The 22,997-nt window shown below is 53.5% G+C and overlaps 1 protein-coding gene across 1 annotated transcript in view; it reads left to right on the top strand.

The window, feature by feature from the left end:
• Window positions 1-4,260: 4,260 nt before the first annotated feature.
• The window catches only part of ARHGEF10L (Rho guanine nucleotide exchange factor 10 like), a 143,179-nt gene continuing 124,442 nt past the window's right edge, over window positions 4,261-22,997 (top strand). The window contains exon 1 of the mRNA XM_082833713.1: window positions 4,261-4,368. The gene's annotated coding sequence lies outside the window, so the exon portion shown is untranslated. The remainder of the gene's footprint in view (window positions 4,369-22,997) is intronic.

Genomic DNA, 22,997 nt, shown 5'->3' with positions numbered 1-22,997 from the left:
TGGAAGAGGTTGAATGCTGTTCTCAGGGTCCTATGGAGAGCGTGGGGTGCAGAGCCCTGTCCCGTGTCTGTGTCCAGCCCACTGGACAAGAGTGTCCATCCCCCCCAATGGCTGTTTTGGGAGAACTTTGAGACTACATCCCCAAGAGAAAGAGCTGCTCAGACTGTCCTCTCCCTTGCACCAAGGCCCGTAAAGTGGTAGCTCAGAAAATCAAGTTTCCTTCTTCACCTGAGCCCCCCAAACCACCTCTAGCTGTGTGTTTCCCCACACATGGCAGGTCCTGAGTTATGAGGAAACTGGGAGGTGGTGGGGAGATCGCTCAGTACAGCCCAGCTGCCTTCCAGTTGCCCGTCCTACTGAACAGGGACAGCAGTGTTACTAAAAGAGAGTTTCATTTTGGTAAGACAGATTATGTCGTCCGCATTCATAATCAAAATGCGATCCAGCCTCTCTTAGATAAGAACCTGTTCATGACCGGTTTGACGATGCAGGAAATAATAAGGACTAGCTGCTTTCTGCACACTCTCCGTTCATACTGCCTGTGCAGGGGAGGTGTCTGGACTTGGGAAGTTCACTTTCCTATCTACCCTCTTCCTTTTTTTTTTTTTTTTTTTTGCGATACGCGGGCCTTTTACTGTTGTGGCCTCTCCCGTTGCGGAGCACAGGCTCGGGACGTGCAGGCTCAGCGGCCATGGCTTACGGGCCCAGCCGCTCCGCGGCATGTGGGATCTTCCCGGACCGGGGCACGAACCCGTGTCCCCTGCATCGGCAGGCGGATTCTCAACCACTGCGCCACCAGGGAAGCCCTACCCTCTTCCATTTTGATCTACTACAAGCCTGGGCCGACGGAAGCAGGGCCAGGCTGGGAGGCAGAGGCAGAAGCCCTGGGTTCCCATCCTCACTTTGCAACCAGCTTTCTAGGCAGCCTTGGCTAAGTCACTTAGCCTCTCTGACCAATGGGAAATACTGCCACGCCCTCCCTCCCTCCCCTCCTCTTTCCCAGGTCAGCAGTAGAGACCAGGGAGAACAGAGTCCCCGTCCCATCCAGATATATCATCCATGATTATGCTTACACAATAGATCCCGCCCCACCAGAATGCTCAGCGAGTGGGAAATTCTGGTTAATTGAATGTTCTGGGACATGGAAACGTTCCCAGAAATCCCTTTTGTTCCTTTTGTGGCTATTGAAACCCATTTGTTCAACTATTTAGCAAATATTTGTCTCGTGCTTATGCTCCATCAGGCTCTGTCCCAGGTGCTGGGAATTCCAGCATGAATGAGACTGCAGAGTCCCAGCTCCCGAGGACTCACAGCTCGGGGGAAGGCATGGGGTGAATACCCTACACAACACGGTAGGATGGGTGCACGGAGGAGGGGACCGTAGGATGCTATGGGATCCCAGGAGCCCAGTCTTGGGTCACTAGAGAACAGATCCTTGAGAAGGTGTTTTCTATGTGCAGAGCATCAAAAAGCCACAGTGTCTGGGGGATGGAGCAGTAATGGCGTTTCAGGCAGAGGGAACGGCATAGGCAAAGACCCAGTGAAACGCCTCGTACATTCAGTCGTGCTGTGGAGCTTAGCATGTGAGGCTGGGCAGGCGAGAGAGAAGGGGTGTATGCGTGTCAGGAGAGCAAGAATGCAGGAGAATTGGGCTGGGCTGGGGCCTGGCCTGACCTAGAAGGTGAGGGCTGCAGGCTCATTTGTTCTCGAGTATGTGTTTCCTGATGTGCTTTTTTTTTTTTTCTCATACAGTATAAGTAGAATGTAGATGGAAAATGAAATGAAAACACTAATTCACAGAGGAGGGGCCTCAAGGTCAAATGGATGACACAGGACTGGGAGGAATGGTGACAAGTGGAAGGACACGGCTTGTTCTAAGGGGCCACCACCGCTCCTTGGGGCCTACAGAGTGTGGCCATGGGGGCCTGGCATTACCAGATCGTCAGATTTGTTAAGAGAAGCCAGCAGTCTGGCAATGAATGGATGGGAAATCTCTCAATTGTTAAATGTTGGTAGCTAATTAACAATAATAAAATCACTGCGGGCAAAACAAAATGCTTCTGCAGGCTCTGTTTGTTCTGTGAGCTGGTAGTTTGCAAACTTGGATCCAGTAGTTTCTATTGATAAGGGTTTGAGGGTGTCCACTTGGTATGCCCCTAACCTGTGCTGGGCTCTGGGGGCACAATGGGGGCCTGAGGTATGGCCGCTGCCCTCAAGCTGGAGACAGTTCGAGTCGTTACCTGCCCAGAATCAGCTAACAGAAACAAAAGCGCTAACAGAAGCAACTAAGCAAAGCATAAAGCGCTGTAGAGCTCAGAGGGAGAGGTGGTTGGGGAACAGAGGCCATGTGGGGCAGCTTACTGGAGATTCTGGGCCTTCTGATCATTCTGGGAGGGAGGGTAGACCTTAGTGCAACCAAACAGGGGGCAGGCTTTCCAGACTGGAGGACTCAGGAGGGCTCAGGCCCAGGAGGGAAACAACTATAGCCAGGGAGGGGGGCTGGAAGAGGTCTGAAAGGCTGCAAATGCAGGTCCAGGGACTTGTACTGTTTCTATGCCAGCAGGACCCGCATATCTAAATTCTGGTCCAAGGCTTATTACCGTGAGCCCCGAGGTTACTGGATAGACATCTGAAGATGTTCTTGCTGCTTTCCTGCCATTCCAGAAACTTTCCTCCCTGCTGTCATGGCCACTGTTTATTCTTCCCTGGAATGGACAATCCAGCAGGGCAGGGGCCTTGCCTGTTTTGTTCACTGATGTCTCTTGCGTACCTAGAATGATGTCTGGAACATAGTAAGTGCTCAGCAAATATTTACTGGCTGTACAGTGTGAGCCCAGGGTTGCCCTAGGCTCGGAGGTTAGGATGACTTTATGCACAACTCTTAGGACAAGCTCTATGGGGCTTATGTTCTTGTGTGCAGATGGACAAGAAAAAAGCAAACCTATCAATGAATAAGATGATTTCAGAGAGCGTGGACTGGTGTGGCTTGTCTTGCTGCACTGTAGTGGCCTGTTATCCCTGTCTCCTCCTAGCCTAGGAGAGCTGAGGGGGCAGGGCCAGGGTCTGTCTGGTTCCTTGTTTCATTCCTAGCCCCTGAGGCTGGTGCCTGCCAAACGGGGAGTAGTTAAAAGAAAAAATGTGTTTGCTGGCTGTGGGAAAGAACGAACACAGGCCAACACAGACTCCAGGCTACATACACCTGTGCCCTTTGGAGGCGGCAGAACTCTTTATCAAGCCAGGAGTAATTGCTGATAAGCCTGAGTGTGAATTTCTTTGCATATAGGGAGGTAGCAGGGCAGTGTTTAATAACAACAGGGATCATCTTAATTAATGAGCTGATAACTGTAATTAATTGCATCATATCCGGAGGCCCTCTTTGGAATTCTGAGAGGGAGTAACTAGGGTTTGGTAGCTTTGAGTACTGGGAGGGAGGGGCATGCTAGGATCTCGGTTCCACCGCTTCCTTGCTGGGTGGGCTTTGGCAAGTTACAGCTCTGAGCCTCCGTTTCCTCATCAAGAAAATGGAGCTACATGGCAGGGTGGTTGCTAGTTCAAAGCCCTCAATGCCTGCAGCTGCCAGGATTATGGTTCCTGAGGTTATTATGGGAAACCAGGGTGCAGGGCTGATGTAATGCGTCAGGAGGGTTCTCTGCGGCAGGGGCTCGGTGGGGGCCCATCGCAGGTCTGGGTCTTCCTGCGGGACCAACCCAGGCATCCCTCACCCTTCTGGGTAGCCCTGGGCAAGCTCCTCTAAGTGAGGGAGAAGCAAGCAGCCGGCGCGGGCCGGGACCTTTCCAAGGGAGAAGCGGGGAAGGGGGAGGGGACACGGGGGTGGGGATGAAGGAGTGGGGAGCCCTGTGAGACCTGGAGGGTCTTGCCCCAGCCCCTGCGGGCGTCGGTTTCCCCACCCGTGTGGCGAGAGGCTGGGTGGGCGGGAGGGAGGGAAGCCCTCCTCCGGCCGCGGGGTGGGGGGCGGTTGGGGGAGCTCCCGGCCTTCCGGGGGTCGCCGGGCGCGGCGGTCTGGCCAGCAGGGGTTAAGCGGTGACTTCAGCCGCGGCGAGCAGGCCGGCGGGCCGGGCTGGCAGGAGGGCGGGGGCGGCGCCGCGTTGCGTTGTGCGCCGCGGCTGGACCAGGCCGCTCGGCAGCGGCGGCGGCGGCGGGCGCACCCCGGACCGGGCCGTGACCTCGCGGGCTGCGCGCGGCGCGGCCATTGGCTCGGGCGGCGGCGGGCCGGGCGGCTGGGGCGCGGGGCTGGGCCGGCCCGGCCATGGGCGCCCGCGGCCGCCGGGGCAGCTGAGGTGCGGGGCGGCCGCCGGCGCCTTTGTGAGCGGCGCGGACAACAAAGGCGCGGCCGAGCGGCCGGAGCCGGTGAGTGCGGCCCGCGGGGCGCGGGGCCGGGCGGGGGGCTCCGCGATCCCCGAGACCCCGCCAGGGTGTCCGTGTGGCTCCGGGTTTCTCCGGGGCCGTGGGCGTCCCTGTGCGAGTGTCGCCGAGTCCAGGGTCTCCGTCTCCCGCGTGGTCCTGGTCTCCGCTCGTGCGTGATCCTTGTGTCCCCGATTCTCCGGGGGAGAGTCTCTCCCGGAGCCCGGGTCTCCTCCGTGTGCCCGGTTGTGTATGCAAGTGTGTATCTCAGTGTCTCTGGGGGTGAGGTCCCAGAGCTGGGGTTTCCTCTCTGTGTGTATGTATGTCCTGTGACATTGGAGCGATTGTATTACTAGTGTGTGTGTGTGTGTGTGTGTGTGTGTGTGTGTGTGTCCTCTCCCCCCATGGGAGGCTCTGTGTCCCTTGGGTGTCCCATCCCTCTGCATGACTCCTGTCTGGCTTTTGTGCATCTGTGTGTGTGTGTGTGTGTGTGTGTGTGTGTGTGTGTGACCTCAGCAGGTCTGGCAGGGACAGTTTGGAAATCCCCCCACCCCCACCCTGGGCTTCACTTTCCCTTTGGTTCACCCAGGCCTTCAGGTCCTGCTGTCACTGTGGTTCAGCTCCCCCCTGCACTGACCTGAGGGTCCCTGGGATTAAGTGGAGTCAGGGATGCTCTTCTCGCCTCTGCTCTGGGCCCACCTCTCCCACCCTGGACCCCTGCCCAGAGACTGGACAGGGGCGGCCTCCTGGAGGAGGGGAGTGTGGGAGGAGAGGATGCCCTGGTCAGCCGGAAGGCCAAGGCCACAGAACCCGGTCAGGCCTGGACACTCCTGGAGACAGAAAAATGTGTCCGGGACAGGCTCTGTGAAGATGAAGACCAGCCTCCTGGGCGGGCCTCTGGGGGTGGTCTTTGAGAGGAAGGCCAGGCCTGATGTAGGGGAGTCTGGGGAGAGTTCTTTCTCGCTCTTCCACGTTGGGGTCCTGGGGCAGGGGGTCAGGAAGCTTCCTTTAGCCTTGAGAGCCTGAGGACCCTGCCTCGGGCCACAGCGGGGAGGTGGTAGGGGTGGGCCGCCCTGCACACGGGCTCTGGAGCTAAGACTTTGCCTCAGAGGCCTTGGCCTTCCGGAGGGCTTCAGTCCGGGGAAGTCATGCTCCGCCTGCTGAAGCCCCATCTGTTCCTCCTTGGATGCTGGGGAGAGAGGACGGGTCGTGCAGGCTTATTAGCATGCTCAGCTCTTCTCTGCAGCATCCATCCGTCCCTCTGTCTGTCCACCCAGCGCTATGCCCCACAGTGTCCAGGCCTCGGGTATATAAACTAGAAAGGAGGGCACAGTCTGGAAATCTCCGACCTCCCTGTGGCTGGGTTAAAACTTCTCGGGATGGAGCTCTTCTCCTGGCTTGTGAGGCCTCGGGTTGTGCCTGCGTCTTTCTTACTTTGCTCCATCACACTTGCCTTTCTGAGTTCCCCTGCTCCTTCCTCTTCTACCAGAGAGCCGTTGCCTTAGCTGGTCCCATCCTTCCCCTCTTCGCTTCTCACTCAGGGATCTCCTCCTCTCTGGGCAGCCAGGCTGGCTCCAGGATTCCTGTTCGTGATGCTCTTGGAGCCCTCACTGTGGTCGGGGTGGGTTTTGACTCCTCCCAGCGGACTATAAGCCTTCGAGAGCAGGGACCGTGTCTGTCGTGATCACCAGCGCCTGACACACAGTAGGTGCTCAGTAAATGGTTGCTGGTTATGTGGATGCCCTGGAACTAATGGATCCTAAATTGTCCTGTTTCACAGGTTAGCTTTGAAGGAGTCTGGGGAGGGGGAAACTTGGTGGACTTCTTGGGACCCAGGTACCAGGTTCGTTTAAGAGGAAGACCTACTGTTATTTAAATAAATAGTAAATTAACAGATAAATCAACAGTAAACTAAAAGCTCTTTATGGAACCGGGTATGTGCCGGGTGCTGGGCTAGCTGGTGCATATATGTCATCTGCATATGTATGTATGATAATAGTAGCTTAGATTTATGTTGCTCTTTCATGTCTGCTGTCTTTTTGTTTCTACAACCACCCTGATAATTAGGCAGTGAAGATGGGCTCATACCCATTTTACAGATGAGGAAGATGAAGCACAGCATTTAAGTGAATGCCGAAGGTCACAGTCAGTGAAGGACTCAAGCCTGGGTCTCCCTGACCGCCCAGTCCTTGCTTTCTTCTGCGAGCTTGTCTTTAGTATCTTTGGCTTCTCATCTGCAGTCCTTGCCCTCAAGTCCAGGAAAGACAGTCAAACTCATAAACAGCGGAGTAGGCCAAAGTTCTCTTTCCTCCCCCACTGTGCCACCTGGGCCTCAGCTCAGCTCCTTTCTTGCCACGTGTCCCTGAAGAGTTCCTTGGTCTCTCTTTGCCTCAATGGAGGGCATCTGAGTAGCCTTCCTTTGGGGTCCTAGTCTAATGAGCTCCCAGGAGTGACCCGTCCTCGCATAGCCTGTGCCCGGCCCCAGGCAGTGGTGTGCTGGAGTCTGTACTGAAGAATGATATCTGGTTGATAAATTTTAGGCGTTTTGCGAGTTGGCTGTTAACCTGCAAGTTTATAGTATGTAAGCTGGCTGTAGTATATACATTTACAATTAAATGAATTATACCAAAAACAAGGGTAATAAGTACTCAGAATACAGTACTTCCCGATTATTTCACTGTTTTTCACAGTTACCTATGTATTTGTGATTATATCTTTTGTGTGTGTGTGTATATATATAGAGATAGATCCTTTTATATGTGTGTTTATGTGTGTGTGTGTATACATATATATACACACATACAGATCTTCCTCAACTTCTGATGGGTCCTGATAAACCCATTGTTAGTTGAAAATATTGTAAGTTGAAAATACCAGAAGTCGAGGGCCTTCGCTGGCGGTCCAGTAGTTAGGACCCGGCGCTTTCACTGCCAGGGCCCGGGTTCAGTCCCTGGTTGGGGAACTAGGATCCGGCAAGCCGTGAGGTGCGGCCAATAAATAAGTAGATAATAAATAAAATGTTAAAAAAAGAAAATCTCATAAGTGGAAACTGCGTTTAATACACCTAAGCTACTGAACATCGTAGCTTGGCCTCGCCTGCATTGAACGTGCTCAGAACACTCCCATTAGCCTACAGTTGGGCAAAATCATCTAACACAAAGCCTATTTTATAATAAAGTATTGAATATCTCACGCAATTTATTGAACACTGTACTGAAAGTGAGAAACAGAATGGCTGTCTGGGTGCACAATGGTTGTAAGCGTATTGGCTGTTTCCCCTGGTGACTGCGTGGCTGGCTGGGAGCTGCAGCTCGCTGCCCTGCCCTGCATCACGAGAGTGTTGTACTGCATGTCACCAGCCCGGGAAAAGATCCAAATTCAAAATTCCAAGTGCAGTTTCCACTGAGTGCGTATCGCTTTCGCACCATCATAAAGTTGAAAAATTGTTAATTTGAACCTCTGTAAGTCAGGGATGTAATGTACATACGGGTGCGCTCCTGCCCGTCTCTTCCCAACTCCGTTCAGCGGGCTCACCTTGTAGCTCAAAGTGGCCACAGTGAGAGCATTTATACCACAGAAATTGGAAAACGATGCAGGTGTCCCAGTTCTCCCCCCTGTGGAGAACCAGCTGTTAAACATTTTACCAGCGCAGCATGGGGATCTAGCAGTGAGCTCCCTGAGCACAGCCCCTCTCTGGAGCTTGCATTCTCATGTGACAAAACTCCAGGGCTGGTTCAGGGTCATCCCAGTGAGAGTGGCAGCTGCTGGGCTGGGTCTGCTATGATGGTAGGGTTATAAGTGGCCCTCAAGTGAGCTCTCCACTCCAGAAACTGAGTTATCTTCCCATGCACCAAGAAGAGGGGACGTGGGATGAGGATACGTTTCAGTTAATTGCGAGCCTGCTTTGCCATTGACTGAAAAACCACACTCAAGATGACTCAGGTATCTGGGAGGCAAAGTGGTTGGGGTGCCTGAGGAGAGACTGTGGACGACTCAAATAGCTCGGGGCTGGTGAAGGTGTGATGGCCGGGACTCGGGTGGCTAGAGCTGTCTGGGGGTGGCTTAGGCAACAGTGGACAGGACCATATGGATTCAGGGGCAGAGTAGAGTCAGACTGTTGATGGGCAGGCTGTAGCTCTTGTACAGTCTGAGAGCCCTGGTTGGGAGAGGGGCATGAGCACAGTTACATACAGCGGGAGTGTGTGCAGAGTGTAGCAGAAGAATGGATGGGGAGAGGGCAAGGGTCTGGGTGGAAGGAACAGCATGTGCAAAGGCTTGGAGGCATGAGCTGTTGGAAGTTCAGTCTGGCTCAGGTGTCAGGTGAACCAGGAGTCTGCAGAGCTGGTGGCAGAGCAGGGGAAGTCCTGAACCTTTCTCAAGTCAGAGCACACAGCATCATCTGGGTACCAGCAAAGGAACGCTGCCAGACCTCTTCTGCCAGGGGCATCGTGCTCTGCGGATCACCCCCTCCCCTGAAAATCTTTAAGTTTTCCAGGTAGTTTCTTGTTATCCTCAAGCTTGCTGCTGCTCCAGCCCTAGCATCTGTGGCTGGTGGATTCATAAAAAAATTTCCATTTTAATATCAGGCCAAAAAAATACAGAATTGGGAAGGTGGGTCTGCTGCCCTCCCTCCACCCCAAAGATAAAAGTAACGGTTATTTAGGTTATCCAGTATTTTGATCACCTCTGCTACTTCTGCCCTTCATTTAGGCAGATAATTGGGAGCTTGTGTGTTTAAAGACAACTCATGTTACTTTAATGCCTCTATGTGGCAGACATTTTTCATGCATCAATTCATTTAATTCCCACACTGATCCTGCAGGTGGGTACTATTATCCCATCTTATAGATAAAGAAACTGAGTCTTAAAGAGGTTGAGTGACTTTCCCAAGGCCACAGTATAAGTGGCAGGATTCGAACCAGGTGGGCCCTGAGCTCTTTCTACAGTCCCCCTTTGTTCTATGTTCCCCTTTGCCCTTTGAGGAGGGGAGGAAGAGAAGATTCGACACATGTCTGGAATCTCAAAACACTCAGCCCTTCTTCGTTGGAAGTGAATGCGTGTTTCCTCTCGCATATAGCTGGGTTCCTCACCCTGTGGTTGAGGGTCAAGGCCTAGAATAGAACTCGGTGCCCAGGTGGACCGCTAGTCCTGGTGTCCGGCAAGTGCTCGTATAACGGCTTGTGTTTATGGAGAGCGCTAACTGACAGAGTGGCAGGCGCATTGGCGGGGGCGGCGGCGGGGCTCGCAGGAGTTTGGTCCTCGTCAGTCCTGACGAGCGGGCTGTGTCATCAGCTCCGTTTTGCAGCTCAGGTACGTTATCTTGCCTGTCTAGAGACACGTAGCGCGCAGGGGCGAAAGCAGCACTGCTCGACCTTGTTCTGTCTGCCCAGAGCCCCGGCTCTCAACCCCGTGTCCTGGAGCCGTGCCGCCCCTTCCGGGGCCTGGCCTCTCCGTGCCTCTGACAGCCCCTGGCAGTGGGTTCCCCATGCCGTGGGAACTCGGGGCGGGCAATCATCACTTGGCCAGCAGCGCAGGGTGTGCCCATCCCTTGGTCAGAGGCTGGGGCTGAGCCAAGAGCTTTACCTTTTCCTGACCTGTGCCAAGCGGCTCATCTTCCCACTGACCTGTTGGGAGGATGGCCTTGGCCCCGGCCTCACCACCACCTCGTTGCAGGGACATCGCCAGTCCGGGGCAGTGCAGGTGGCTTGGGGTGACCCCTGTCCATGACTGCACATCGGGCCTGAGGCGAGGTGGCATTTCTGGGTCTGGAGCCCCTCCTACTTGAGAGCCTGGCCTCTGCAGGACCCCCCTCCCAGCGGCTGCCTGATTAGTATGCATCCCTGAATTCCAGCCCTGAGCACGCGAGGCGGGAACCAGCTCCCATCACTGTCCTCTTCATTGTTTGAAGTGGGCAGACTTGGAGCGAGCTTTAAAAATACGGGCTTTTTATTCAATTTCCCTAGAAAAACTGTGGTTTAAATGAAGTAGAGGAATAACCGTCTCTGGAAATCGAAGAAAAATATTCCGGAACCCTGACATTACCCAGAACCTTTGAATTTCTTTTAAAATAAGCATTTATTTTACTTTAAATTATGCGTGTATTATGTGACTATTGAAAAAACTTGGAATATACAGGGAGAAGAAAATTGAAATCCCCCTTGTTGGACTTCCCTGGTGGCGCAGTGGTTGAGAGTCTGCCTGCCGAGGCAGGGGACACGGGTTCGTGCCCCGGTCTGGGAAGATCCCACATGCTGCGGAGCAGCTGGGCCCGTGAGCCATGGCCGCTGAGCCTGCGCGTCCGGAGCCTGTGCTCCGCAACGGGAGAGGCCACGACAGTGAGAGGCCTGTGTACCGCAAAAAAAAAAAAAAAGAATCCCCCTTGTTGCGCCACCTGAAGACAACCTGTCTCAGTCTTGCAGTGTATAACATTTATTCAGCGATTCATCTAATCATTCGGCAAGTACCAATTTAGGGCCCACAAAGGGCTGGGTCTGTGCTGGGCGTGAAGTGGGCACAGGTAAATGGTGCCCTGCTTCCTGCTGGACCTCTTTCTTTTTCTTTTTTTTTTTTTTTGGCTGCACCACGTGGCAGGTGGGATCTTAGTTCCCTGACCAGGGATTGAACCTGTGCCCCCTGCAGTGGAAGCACAGAGTCTTAACCACAACGGCCAGGGAAGTCCCTGCTGGGCCTCTTTTTATGCTGGACTTTGGGTAACTCACTTGGCCCCTCTGTATCTCAGTTTTCTCATCTGTAAAAAGGGCATAATACAAGTACACTGCTCAGGAGAGTGCCTGGCCCACTGTCCTGGCAGAATTGGTGGTTCTTACCACAGTGACCAGGCCAATTGTAAGTAGCCTTGCCCTTGTGGATCATATGTGATGGTGGAGGAGACAAAAGCCAGACAAACGAGTTAAAGTAACCACATGTCATGGAATTAGTCCTGCCAAGGAGACAACCTAATGTGATAGGATGGGAAGAGCAGGGGCTGGGGGGAGGCTGTTGGGAGAGGAGGGGGTGTATGTGGGGGTTAGTGGTGCAGAATTTGTCAGCTGGAGGTGGTGAGGAGGGCCCCTCTGAGGAGAGGCATTTAAGCTGAGTCCCAAATGACGAGGGAGAACCCCCTTCCCCCTCCCCATGCAAAGAGCAGACGGAAACGTGTTCCAGGAAGGCGCACAGCACATGCAAAGGCCCTGAGGTCAGAATGATCTTGGCTGGTTTGAACAGGAGAAAGCCCAGGGCTTGCAGCAGCTGAGGCGGGGAGGGCAGTATAAGGAGGTGCTGTGGAGGGCCGTGTGGATCCAGGCAGGCAGTTAGGATGGCTAATCCAGGCGCAGCAGGAAGCCATCCACAGTTTCTTTTTAGTTTCCTGTAAATATACCTTTATTCATGAAATACAATCCCAAGATTCCAGCTATAAATAGATCTGGAAAGAAATTTATGTTCTTTTCAGATAATTCATTCAGAAATAACTGAGTGCCTATGACGGGGAAGCACTGGAGTGGATGCTGGAGGGTGAGGGATGGACTCATAGATGAGAAAGGCGAGGCCTCGCCAGCAGGTGACCGGTGACTGCGTGCCTGCATGCCGTCCCGCTGACCCCTCCCGCAGCCTGCTGGAGCCTGTGGGCCCCGACTCACCTCAGGAAGGGACCCTCTGGCTGCAGGAGGAGAACCGGCTGTGGGCACCCGGGTGGACTTGGGCCCGGAGGAAAGGCTCGGGTGGCTCGGGGATGAGAGGTGGCCATGGAACTGGAGAGAAGACTTAGAGAAAGAATCGGCTGGAATTGCTGGTGGATTGGTCACAGGAGCTGAGGGAAAGAGAGGAATGAAGAGGAGTCAAGACTTCTAGAATCTTCTTTTGAGTGTCTGGGTGGGTGGTGGTGTCATTACAAACAGGTGGTTCAGAGGGGGTTGAGAGCATGTTTTTGGAGAATCCAGGGATCCAGCTGGGGACAGGTTCACGTTGAGAGGCTGGCTTAGAAGTCCACAGGAGAGGTGGGGCCCCTTGGCTGGGTGTCATTAGCATATAGATGGCGCAGGTGGGACCACCCAGAGGCCAGGTGGAGGAGGAGGATCCAGGAGAGGAGGCCGAGGAGGGGCAGCCAGGGTGCTAGGAGGAGAAGGGAGGGAGAGTGGGGTCTCTGGGAAGCCGCCACGCCACGCCACGCCACGCCACGCCATGCCACAACACACCCCACCCCACCATGCCACGCCACGCCACGCCATGCCACACCCTGCCATGCCACGCCACACCCCCACCATGCCATGCCACACCATGCCGTGCCACGCCATGCCACGCCATGCCACGTCACGCCACGCCACGCCATGCCACACCCACCCACCATGCCACACCACGCCATGCCACATGCCCCACCATGCCATGCCACGCCACACCATGCCACACCATGCCCCACCACACCATGCCATGCCACGCCAAGCCACGCTACACCATGCCACGCCACACCATGCCATGCCACGCCACGCCACGGGGCCTGTTGCAGAAGAGAGCTGGTGGGCCACAGGGCTGCAGGCCGTTGAGAGTGGAAGTAAGACCAGACAGAAACACAGAGGCACTTTGGGCCTTTATAAGGGCACTTTTGGAGGAGGGATGGGGCTGGAATCTGCAGTGGGAGTGGCTGGGACGGGAGGGGAGCAAGGAGAGACAGCGTGTGCGGACAGCGCTGAGATGTTGGCCAGGCAAAGGGGGTTGGAAAAAGATGTCTCGGGTGGGGGGGAAGTGGGGAGACCCAGGAGAGTGGTTTGTGCGGGTGGCCAGGACTGCTCCGAGAGGGGACAAGACACAGGGGGCAGCTACGGGAGCTGGATCTTTAGGCAAATGAGAGAGGGTGGTACCCGGTGTGATGATGTGGGAGTCGCGGTGGGGGGAAGGCATTGGCCCTTGATGGAGCCAGGATGCTCTTAGGAAATGGGAGAAGATGGGATAGATTTGGATTATACATGAGGAGAAGTTGGGGACAGTCCCATCTGATGGCCTCATGTTTCTCAATGAAACCTGGACCAGAGGATGGTGAAGTAAGGGCGCCCCAAGACTGCTCCCCCCAGGAGAGGTCATTCTGCTGCCACTAAAGGAACAGGCAGAGATGGCTGGGTCCCCTCAATGACGGAAGCAGCCTCAGCCCGCCTTTGTATAGACAGAAAGGATCAGAGAGGTCAGTGGTTGGTCTGAGATGGCACAGAGGGGCTGAGCCCTCATTCCCAACTCAGTGGGGCTCACGTTCTCTGGGGCACTGGGCTGCTGGGGTGTGGGTCCCGTGCCAGCAGACGGGGGCAGCCTCCAAGCCAGTTGGGAGGGTGGTGTCAAAGCCACTCGGACCCTGCAGCAGGAGCTCAGCACCCCGTGTCACGCCCGTCTCCCACTTTTCCTCCCCAGAGGTCAAGTGCAAGGAACTCGCCTCTTCATGCCAGGCACTGAACAGAGCACTCTGGGAGAATTAGCCCACTGAGTCCTCACGGTAAGTGAGGTGCGGGTGCTGTTAGTGTCCTCCCTCTACAGCAGGGAGAAGGGTCCCGAGAGGTGAAATACCGCCCAGCAAGCCTGTGCCAGCCACAAAAGGGGGGTGAGGGTCCGCAGCCAGCGAGTCCGGCTGCTTCTCCCACGCATGCCCGTTTTGCAGAGGAGGACGCCACAGCTCGTGGGTTCGTTAATTTGTTCTCAGTTGCTCGTCCTCGCATTCCTCTCCTCCCAGCATATATTTAATGGACACCCCTTGGGAGCTGGGTACTGGGCTAGGAGCTAGAGATGAGTGAAGTATGGTGACCACCTATCTGGGGTTGGGGGAGCAGGCAGGTAACCGATGGAGGGAGGGGAGAGTGCCTGACCCAGGCATAGGGGCTCACCGGAGCTTCCCAGCGAGTGCTGGACGAAGCAGCCTAGAGGCAGAGTTGGTTCTGGGAGAGGGAAGCGTCCCAGGTGTGTACAGAGGCTGGAGGTGAGTGCAGAGTAGGACCCTGCAAGGTCAGGAGGGGTGCGGTCAGGAACACCGCTTGAGAACTCGTCCGTCTCACTAGGAGCTTGCACTTTATCTTGACCATGGGAGCCGTTCAGTTGTTTCTAGCTGGGGGCGGGGGGGCATGATCAGCGTGGTCAGAACTTTTTGTCCTGGTGGGGGCTGAGTTGGAAGGGACAGGAGATATCAGGGAGACATTTAGAGGCTGTTACAGGCCCTCTGATTCCTAGGTTGTTCTGTGAACTCTTGCTGCTTTCTTCGTGCTTCCCAAACTCTGCTCACTTCTCTTGTCTAAAAAGGTTCCCGAGACTCAGAGAGGTTAAGCAACTTGCCTGAGGTCACGCAGCATAACAGGGCATCCAGGCTTCTGCTGGTTTCTTTTCTTTCTTTTTTTTTTTTTTAACATCTTTATTGGGGTATAATTGCTTTACAATGGTGTGTTAGTTTCTGCTTTATAACAAAGTGAATCAGTTATACATATACATATGTTCCCATATGTCCTCCCTCTTGCGTCTCCCTCCCTCCCACCCTCCCTATCCCACCCCTCCAGGCTGTCACAAAGCACTGAGCCAATATCCCTGTGCCATGCGGCTGCTTCCCACTAGCTATCTACCCTACTACGTTTGTTAGTGTGTATATGTCCATGACTCTCCCTCGCCCTGTCACAGCTCACCCTTCCCCCTCCCCATAACCTCAAGTCCGTTCTCTAGTAGGTCTGCGTCTTTATTCCTGCCTTACCCCTAGGCTCTTCATGACATTTTTTTTTTCTTAAATTCCATATATATGTGTTAGCATACGGTATTTGTCTTTTTCTTTCTGACTTACTTCACTCTGTATGACAGACTCTAGGTCTATCCACCCCATTACAAATAGCTCAATTTCATTTCTTTTTATGGCTGAGTAATATTCCATTGTATATATGTGCCACATCTTCTTTATCCATTCATCCGATGATGGGCACTTAGGTTGTTTCCATCTCCGGGCTATTGTAAATAGAGCTGCAATGAACATTTTGGTACATGACTCTTTTTGAATTTTGGTTTTCTCAGGGTATATGCCCAGTAGTGGGATTGCTGGGTCATATGGTAGTTCTATTTGTAGTTTTTTAAGGAACCTCCATACTGTTCTCCATAGTGGCTGAACCAATTCACATTCCCACCAGCAGTGCAAGAGTGTTCCCTTTTCTCCACATCCTCTCCAGCATTTATTGTTTGTAGATTTTTTGATGATGGCCATTCTGACTGGTGTGAGATGATATCTCATTGTAGTTTTGATTTGCATTTCTCTAATGATTAATCATGTTGAGCATTCTTTCATGTGTTTGTTGGCAGTCTGTATATCTTCTTTGGAGAAATGTCTATTTAGGTCTTCTGCCCATTTTTGGATTGGGTTGTTTGTTTTTTTGTTATTGAGCTGCATGAGCTGCTTGTAAATTTTGGAGATTAATCCTTTGTCAGTTGCTTCATTTGCAAATATTTTCTCTCATTCTGAGGGTTGTCTTTTGGTCTTGTTTATGGTTTCCTTTGCTGTGCAAAAGCTTTGAAGTTTCATTAGGTCCCATTTGTTTATTTTTGTTTTTATTTCCATTTCTCTAGGAGGTGGGTCAGAAAGGATCTTGCTGTGATTTATGTCATAGAGTGTTCTGCCTATGTTTTCCTCTAAGAGTTTTCTAGTTTCTGGCCTTACATTTAGGTCTTTAATCCATTTTGAGCTTATTTTTGTGTATGGTGTTAGGGAGTGATCTAATCTCATACTTTTACATGTACCTGTCCAGTTTTCCCCTGCTGGTTTCTTGAGTGAAACAACCAGGGTCTCAAAGGTGGAAGCAGGTGGCAAGTAACCTCTGCGAGGGGCTCACAGGAGGCTCCAGTGGACCGTCACCACCTGCAGGTCCTCCTGTGCCTTTAAATGTCCTTTTGCCGGTCTCAGAGGCTGGGTGGGACTTCTGGGAGGGAAGAGCTGGGCTGCTGTGGGGAACCGCCTTCCCAGGAGCTGGGGCCCCATGTTTAAGCAGTTTCCTGGGGAACTGGCTTCCTCCCCAGTGAGTGATGAGAAAACTCTCTGGGGCTGGGCCAGGTCATGGGAGGCCAGCAAGGGCGGTGGTCTCCTCTGGGGAGGATGGCTGTATTTTACCGATGCCAGGCAGAGACCTCCTTCTTGGGGGGGGGGGGCTGGAAGAGATGGGGAGCGGTTCCCAGAGCCCTGTTCCTGTGAGTCCCGTCACTTTGGGCAGGTGTCTTGCCCCTCTGGAGTCTTGGTTACCTCATCTGTGAGGGAGGGATAATATTAAACGTGCTCCTGAGGGATTGAAAAAATAACCGGTGTTGTTCACTGAGGGCCTCGAGTGTGCCAGGCAGCATACATTATCTTCTTCCGGTTCATGTGGCAACCTTTGAGGTATGTCGGGTTATCTTCATTTTACAGATGGGGCAGCCGAGGAACAGAGAGGGTAATACGCCTGAAGTCACACAACTTGTAAGTGGCAGAACTTGAACACTGATCCACCTGACTCTGGAGCCCTCCCTTGACACCCCTTTGGTCCCTGTCAAACTTCCTTGGCAAATCACCTGATAGAATCTTCTGGGGCTCCAGCTTTCTGGCCACCCCACTTCGGGGCACCCCCATCTAGACCAACCCCATAAGTTTTATCACGAGGCCTTGGAGCCCCAGTGGGCCTAAGCCCCTTTCTCATCATCTCACAGCCACTTGGAGCAGACTTGGGACAAGAATCCCAGCGTTCCAGGGATACTGGCCTTCTGCTCTTTCGCTGCCCCAGGGCCCCAGAAAGACCACCGGACTGGGAGCCTGGCTCCTGGGTTCTAATCCCACCTCTTCCTCAAACCAGCCAGGAAGGCCTGGGCAACATTTCATCCTGCCTCTAACTTCACCCTAAGCCTCAGTTTCCTCTTCTGCAAAATGAGCAGGTGGAGAATCTAGGGTCTCTACCAATTCTAATAACCCACGAGTATAGGATTTCAGATTTCTGGGAGTCTGCAAGAGTCAAACATCGGCCACTTTTTTCTACTTCCTGTCCTCTGTTGCCTGGGGAGCAGGGGGAGATTGAATTGAGAAAACAACTCAGAGAGCCCTCTAGTTAGATAGCAGCTTATGATCTAAGCATTGATGGAGCGCCCTGTGTGCTAGGCACTGAGCTGGCCGCTTTGCGTATAACTGAATGGTGTGCTCACCAGGGAGGTGGGTATTATTAGCTACGTTGCAGGTGTGGAAACTGAGGCATAAAGAGGTTAGCTAACTCTGCCGAGGGCCAGGCTATACAGTTACCTTTATATAAGAACTGGACTTAAAAGCCCAGAGGCAGTGCTAAGGGTCTGTGCGGGCTCCGTCCTGCCTCGTGGCCCATTGTATGGAGCTCTTGGTAAAACCGGCTCTCTGGGACCCCAGATGGAAAAATTCACCCTATCCATCCACCCTTGAGCAATGGTGATTGGGGTCCAACCTGGAAGCACTCAACGGATGAGTCACAGGGAGGATGATGAAGGGATGATGGCAGGGAGAGCCAAACAGTGCTTGGTCCGCCGTCGGCCAGAGCTCAGCCTAGCCTGGCAGCCCGGACACAGAGCGCAGGCCATGGCTGTTTACGGAGTCGAGGATTTGGGACAGGGAGAGGCTGTGGCTGATGGGGAGGGAGATGGGAGCTGAGGGTAGGACAGTGGGGTCGGACTCTTGTCTAGAGCTGGAAGGGCCTTCTGGGATTATCTACTCCAAGCTCCTAGTTTTATGTATGGGACATCTTAGTCTGGAGAAGGGTCATAACTTGCCCCAGGTCACACAGCCAGTGACAGCAGACCCGAGAACAGAAGAGGATTTGGGAAGCTGGATCCTCAGCTTCCTTCTGGCCACAGTCATGGGGATGACTTCCTGCCAGGCCCTGCTGCTGCCCGCCCTCGCTCCCTTCCATCAGAAGACCAAGAGTAAGAACAGTGATAGTAAACAGAGGAATCATCTCGCCGAGTATAAGCACGGTGGTCGCCAGTGTGGACTCTGGAGGCAGGCTGTCTTGCTCGAGCCTTACCGTCCCCCCATCCTTCCTCGCCCTGTGACTCTGGGAAGGGCATGTAATTCCTCTCAGCCTCCAACTTTCTTCATCTGTATCAAGATTCAAGCAGATGCTGAAATTGCAGGACTTTTCCATGCCTTTAACATCTAGAAGGGCAACTTCTACCCTGGTTCTTCCATGGTCTTTGACCACTGAACACCTTTTTTTGCACTGAGTATCTATTAGCGTATTTCAGGACACAGGTATTTCCCCAGATGTGCAGACTGAGGAACACTGATGTCGGTGGTTCCTCAGGACTATTTAAACATTTGAACTCAGGCACTGTGGACTGATCGTAGAGTTTTGGGGAGACATCCCTGCTGAGCTGTGACATTCAGCACCCTCACCAGTCTCCTTGGGATGTATAACCGACCAGACTGTTTCTGCTCATTCCATTCTCTGATGCCTCCTCCTTCCTGGAGCACGAGTTGCTTTATCACCATACGTGGTGGAAACAGAAGGAGCCTTCCCTGATTGGAGCCACCCTGTCTTCCTGGGACAGCAAGCCTGGCTGAGATGTCCAGGGCCGGCAGCTGCTGCCCTGCTGCCAGGCTCACCTGGGAGCAGGCTTGGGGGATGCGAGGCAGGGCGGCCTGGGACCGTGGGGTGAGTCTGGGGCATGGCCACCTGGCTTCTAGGTTGGCTCTGCCACTCACTCTTTTATAACCTTGGGCAAGACACAGCCCTCTCTGGGCCTCAGTTTCCACATCTGTAAGATAAGCGGCTAGGTGTAGTGATTTGTTGGTTCCCTTTGGGGCTGATGTTCTGAGGAATGGGCACATTTGTTACCTTTTGGCCTCATACCCTCATTCGTTTGTGGGGTTCTTGGAGTCATCCAAGATATCCCCCTATTTTTTGGCTACACCGCACAGCTTGTGGGATCTCAGTTCCCCATTCCCCGATCAGGGATTGAGCCTGGGCCACGGCAGTGAAAACCCCGAATCGTAACCATTAGGCCACCAGGGAACTCCCAAGATGTCCTGACAGGAGCTTTTCTTTCTCAGGAGGTTAGGTGTGCATGAAGGTGCCAGATACAAGCAGGTGCTCTGAGCACCCTTGGGAACTGGGAGCCAGTAATTCTTTTAAGTTAGTGTGTGCCAGCATTGCCCTGACAGCCTGCAAAGAATGCAGACTCCCGGGCCTCACCCCTAGAGATTCTAAGTTTGTAGGTTGGGGTTGGACCTTAGAGTCTACATTTTTAAAAAGCCTCCCCTTCATTCAGGTTGTTGTGAAGTCAGTAGTTCAAGGGCCACACTTTGAAAAAGGCCCTTAGACTCTCTTTGAGCCAAAAAAGGCTTAGGAGAGTGACAACCTGCCAGGTTTGGTGATGACTCTGTGTGACCCTGTTCCGAGCTGCCCTCATCTGTGGTCACAGCCTTCAGTAGCTGGTTACTCTTCTTGCCAACAAACTAGTGTTTCCCAAACCTGACTGATTATCAGAATCTCCAGGAAGCTTTTGAACGAAATACGAATTCTTGACTCCTACCCTTAGTGATTCTAAGCCAGGAGATGTTGGCTGAGACAGGAAATCTCCATGTTTAAAAAGCTCCCTAGGTCTTTGGTTCATTTGTTTGTCATTCACTCATGCAGTGGTCTAGGCCCAGGGGAAGGCGTTGAGGACTTAATTGTTAGACCAGATGCAGTCTCGGACATTATGTCACCTATGCTACAACCTGGTGAAGGAGGCAGACAGTGATCACATAGGGATGCCCAGCCAGTTTGGGGAAATATGTCTAGAAAATGGTTGGGTCAGATTAAATACCTGGGCAAAGCTGGGCTTCCTGGTAAATTCCAGATTGAAGTAGAGCCCTGAGCCCAGTGGCCTTTGGTCACTGCTTATGGACACCTGTCATTTTTTCATTCACTTATTCTTTTATTCATCCATCCATCCATCCATCTATTCATTCATCCACCCATCTATCCATCTATCCGTTCATCCATCAATCGATGCACACATCCATCTATCCACACATCCACCCATCTCTCCATCCATCCATATATCCACTAATCCACCCACTTACCTAACCATCCATCCACCCATCCACCCATCCACACATCACTCTTGAATCTCTACCATGTGTTGAAGGCTGCACTAGGTACTGGAGAGACAGAAATGAAAAGCCTTGTCCCTACCCTCAAGGAGCTCACAGTCTAGTGGGTGGAGGGGTCAGAAAGCAAAGCAAATGATTCCAGTCCAGAGTGTTAGTTGCTCAGAGGGGCGAGTGGCTGGTTCTCCCAGTGGGCCTCATGGAAGATTTCCCTGAAGCTGGCTTGTGTTAAGGCTCAAAATGTAGGTGGGAGGGTCCCAGGCAGATAACGTAGGGCATGGCTTCCAGGCCAAGGAAGGGTCCTGCCCTGGGGAGCGCAGGTCATTGTGGCTGGGCAGGTGGGAGCACCTCTTCTGCTCCTGGAGCTCAGGCTCTGTCTTTTGTTTTCCATGTTTGTTTCTCCATGAGGCCTGGTCCACAGTAGGTGCTCAGCAAACATTCATTGTTGGTGAGTGGGGAGGTGTGGGGTGATCTGGAAGAAGGGATGGCCTTGTGGGCCACACTGAGGAGCCTGTGGCTCTGTGGGCCCTGGGCAGGGTGCAGGTGGGGAATGACACCATCGCCTGGGCTCCCTTGGCTGGGGGAAGGGGGAGAATGGAGATGACCAAGGGGGCCCCCCAGCTCTCACCTTTGTCGGCCTCCTGGGCCTTCAATTCTCTCCTTGTGCGGATCAGAGCCATTGCCTCTGTGAAAACTCGTTGAGCCCCTGGCTCTTTTCCTAGAGCGGGTCTCTCCTGCAACCCAAGGGCTCTGCCTCTGTTGGTGGATGAGGAGGGCAGGGTGCTCTGCGGAGGTGAGTAGATGCAAGGGTGGGTGGCTAAGAGCCTTGGCCTCTGGCATCAGCCTGTTTTTTTTTAAATTAATTAATTAATTAATTATTGGCTGCATTGGGTCTTTGTTGCTGAGCGCAGGCTTTCTCTAGTTGCAGCGAGTGGGGGCTACTCTTCTTTGCAATGAGTGGGCTTCTTATGGCAGTGGCTTTTCTTGTTGCAGAACACAGGCTCTAGGCACGCGGGCTTCAGTAGTTGTGGCTCACGGGCTTAGTAGATGTGGCGCACGGGCTTAGTTGCTCCGCGGCATGTGGGATCTTCCACGGACCAGGGCTCGAACCCATGTCCCCCGCATTGGCAGGTGGATTCTTAACCGCTGTGCCACCAGGGAAGCCCCATCAGCCTGGTTTTGATTCTCACTTCTGCCTTTTGTCAGCTGTGTGTCCTGAGGCAAGTGTCTCTACCTCCCTGTGTTTCAGTTCAGTTTCTCAGTTTGTTCTTGAACCGATTAAGAGAGTTGTCGTGTGCAGAGTACTCAGAGCAGTGCCTGGCACCCAGTAAAGCATCTGATAAATGTTAGTTGACGTGTGGAGCTTGGGAGGCAGTCGTGCTGGGGTGATTGGACCCAGAAGGCCTTGTTCGAATCCCGCCTCTACCTCTGACTAATTATAGAGACCTTGGCAAGCTGACTCAGGCTCCGAGTTCGGGTTTCTCATCTGTGATGCCCCGTAGGATCGCTGGGAGGAGCGCGGAGTCTGGTGGTTCCTTCTCTGCACTGGGCTTATTACTGAAGTCCGAAAACTTGGGTCTTAACCGGTAGAGTGAAATCTCCACCTGATGAGGGTGCTGTGGATGGTCACCTCCACAGCCCGCAGACTCTGGGGGTCGGTCTCATGTCTGTAGGGCCACCTCTCTTGGTCCCAGCCCCCCCTTCACATGCCCTCACTGGTTTCTGGTGTCCTTTGGAATGGATCATCATATGACAGGGGCACGGGGTCTTCAGAGCAGGGTGCTATGGGGGGAGGGTCGCACTAGTCTGTAGGGGCACATGGAAGGGACTCTTCTTCCCCAGCCAGCCTGGGTCTGGGTGCCCTGGAGAGACCGGGATTTCAGACACCTGTCCCGGCCTCAGCACCCCCCTACCTCTCCCACATCATGTCCCTGCTTGGTTTGAATGCTCAGGGCTGAGTGATTTGGGCATGCCTGCTGCCCCAGAAGATTTGGGTCACAAGCAGGTAAATATTAAACCCAGAAAGCTAGCTCCGAATGGAAACCTGTTTGGGCTGGCTGCCTGGGGGACTGCCAGGTTCTGAGCCTCCCGCCCAGCTGATGGCTAGGATAGGCAAGCACCCTCCAGGGGAAGAAAGGGCACCTGCTCCATTCCACGTGACTGCATTTACTTGCCGTTACTGTCCAGTGGTCAGGGGCTGCTGTGTCTGCTTTACAGTGAGGAGGAAACCAAGGCACAGAGAGGGCAGGAGGTCTGCTTAGGTTTACATAGCGAATGGGGGGACCTGGGGCTGGACCCGGGAGGGTCTCTCAGCAAAGCCCGTGCTTTTCTGGCCCTGGGCCCCCAGTGGTCTCCTTGCTGCCGCTAGGGCCTGGCCAGGATGCTGTGGGGATCACAGGTGCTGAGGTTTGCTCTCTGGCTCCTCTGAGCCTGGGCCTCAGATTCCCTTTTTTTTGTTTTTTTTTTTTTTTTTTTTTTTTTTTTTTTTGCGGTATGCGGGCCTCTCACTGTTGTGGCCTCTCCCATTGCAGAGCACAGGCTCCAGATGCGCAGGCTCAGTGGC

This window comes from Leucopleurus acutus (genome assembly GCF_964270905.1).
Source record: "Leucopleurus acutus genome assembly, chromosome: 2".
NCBI classification, from domain to species: Eukaryota; Metazoa; Chordata; class Mammalia; order Artiodactyla; family Delphinidae; genus Leucopleurus; species Leucopleurus acutus.
The sequence above is the reverse complement of the archived record's forward strand: the minus strand, read 5'-3'. Positions and strand labels throughout refer to the sequence as shown.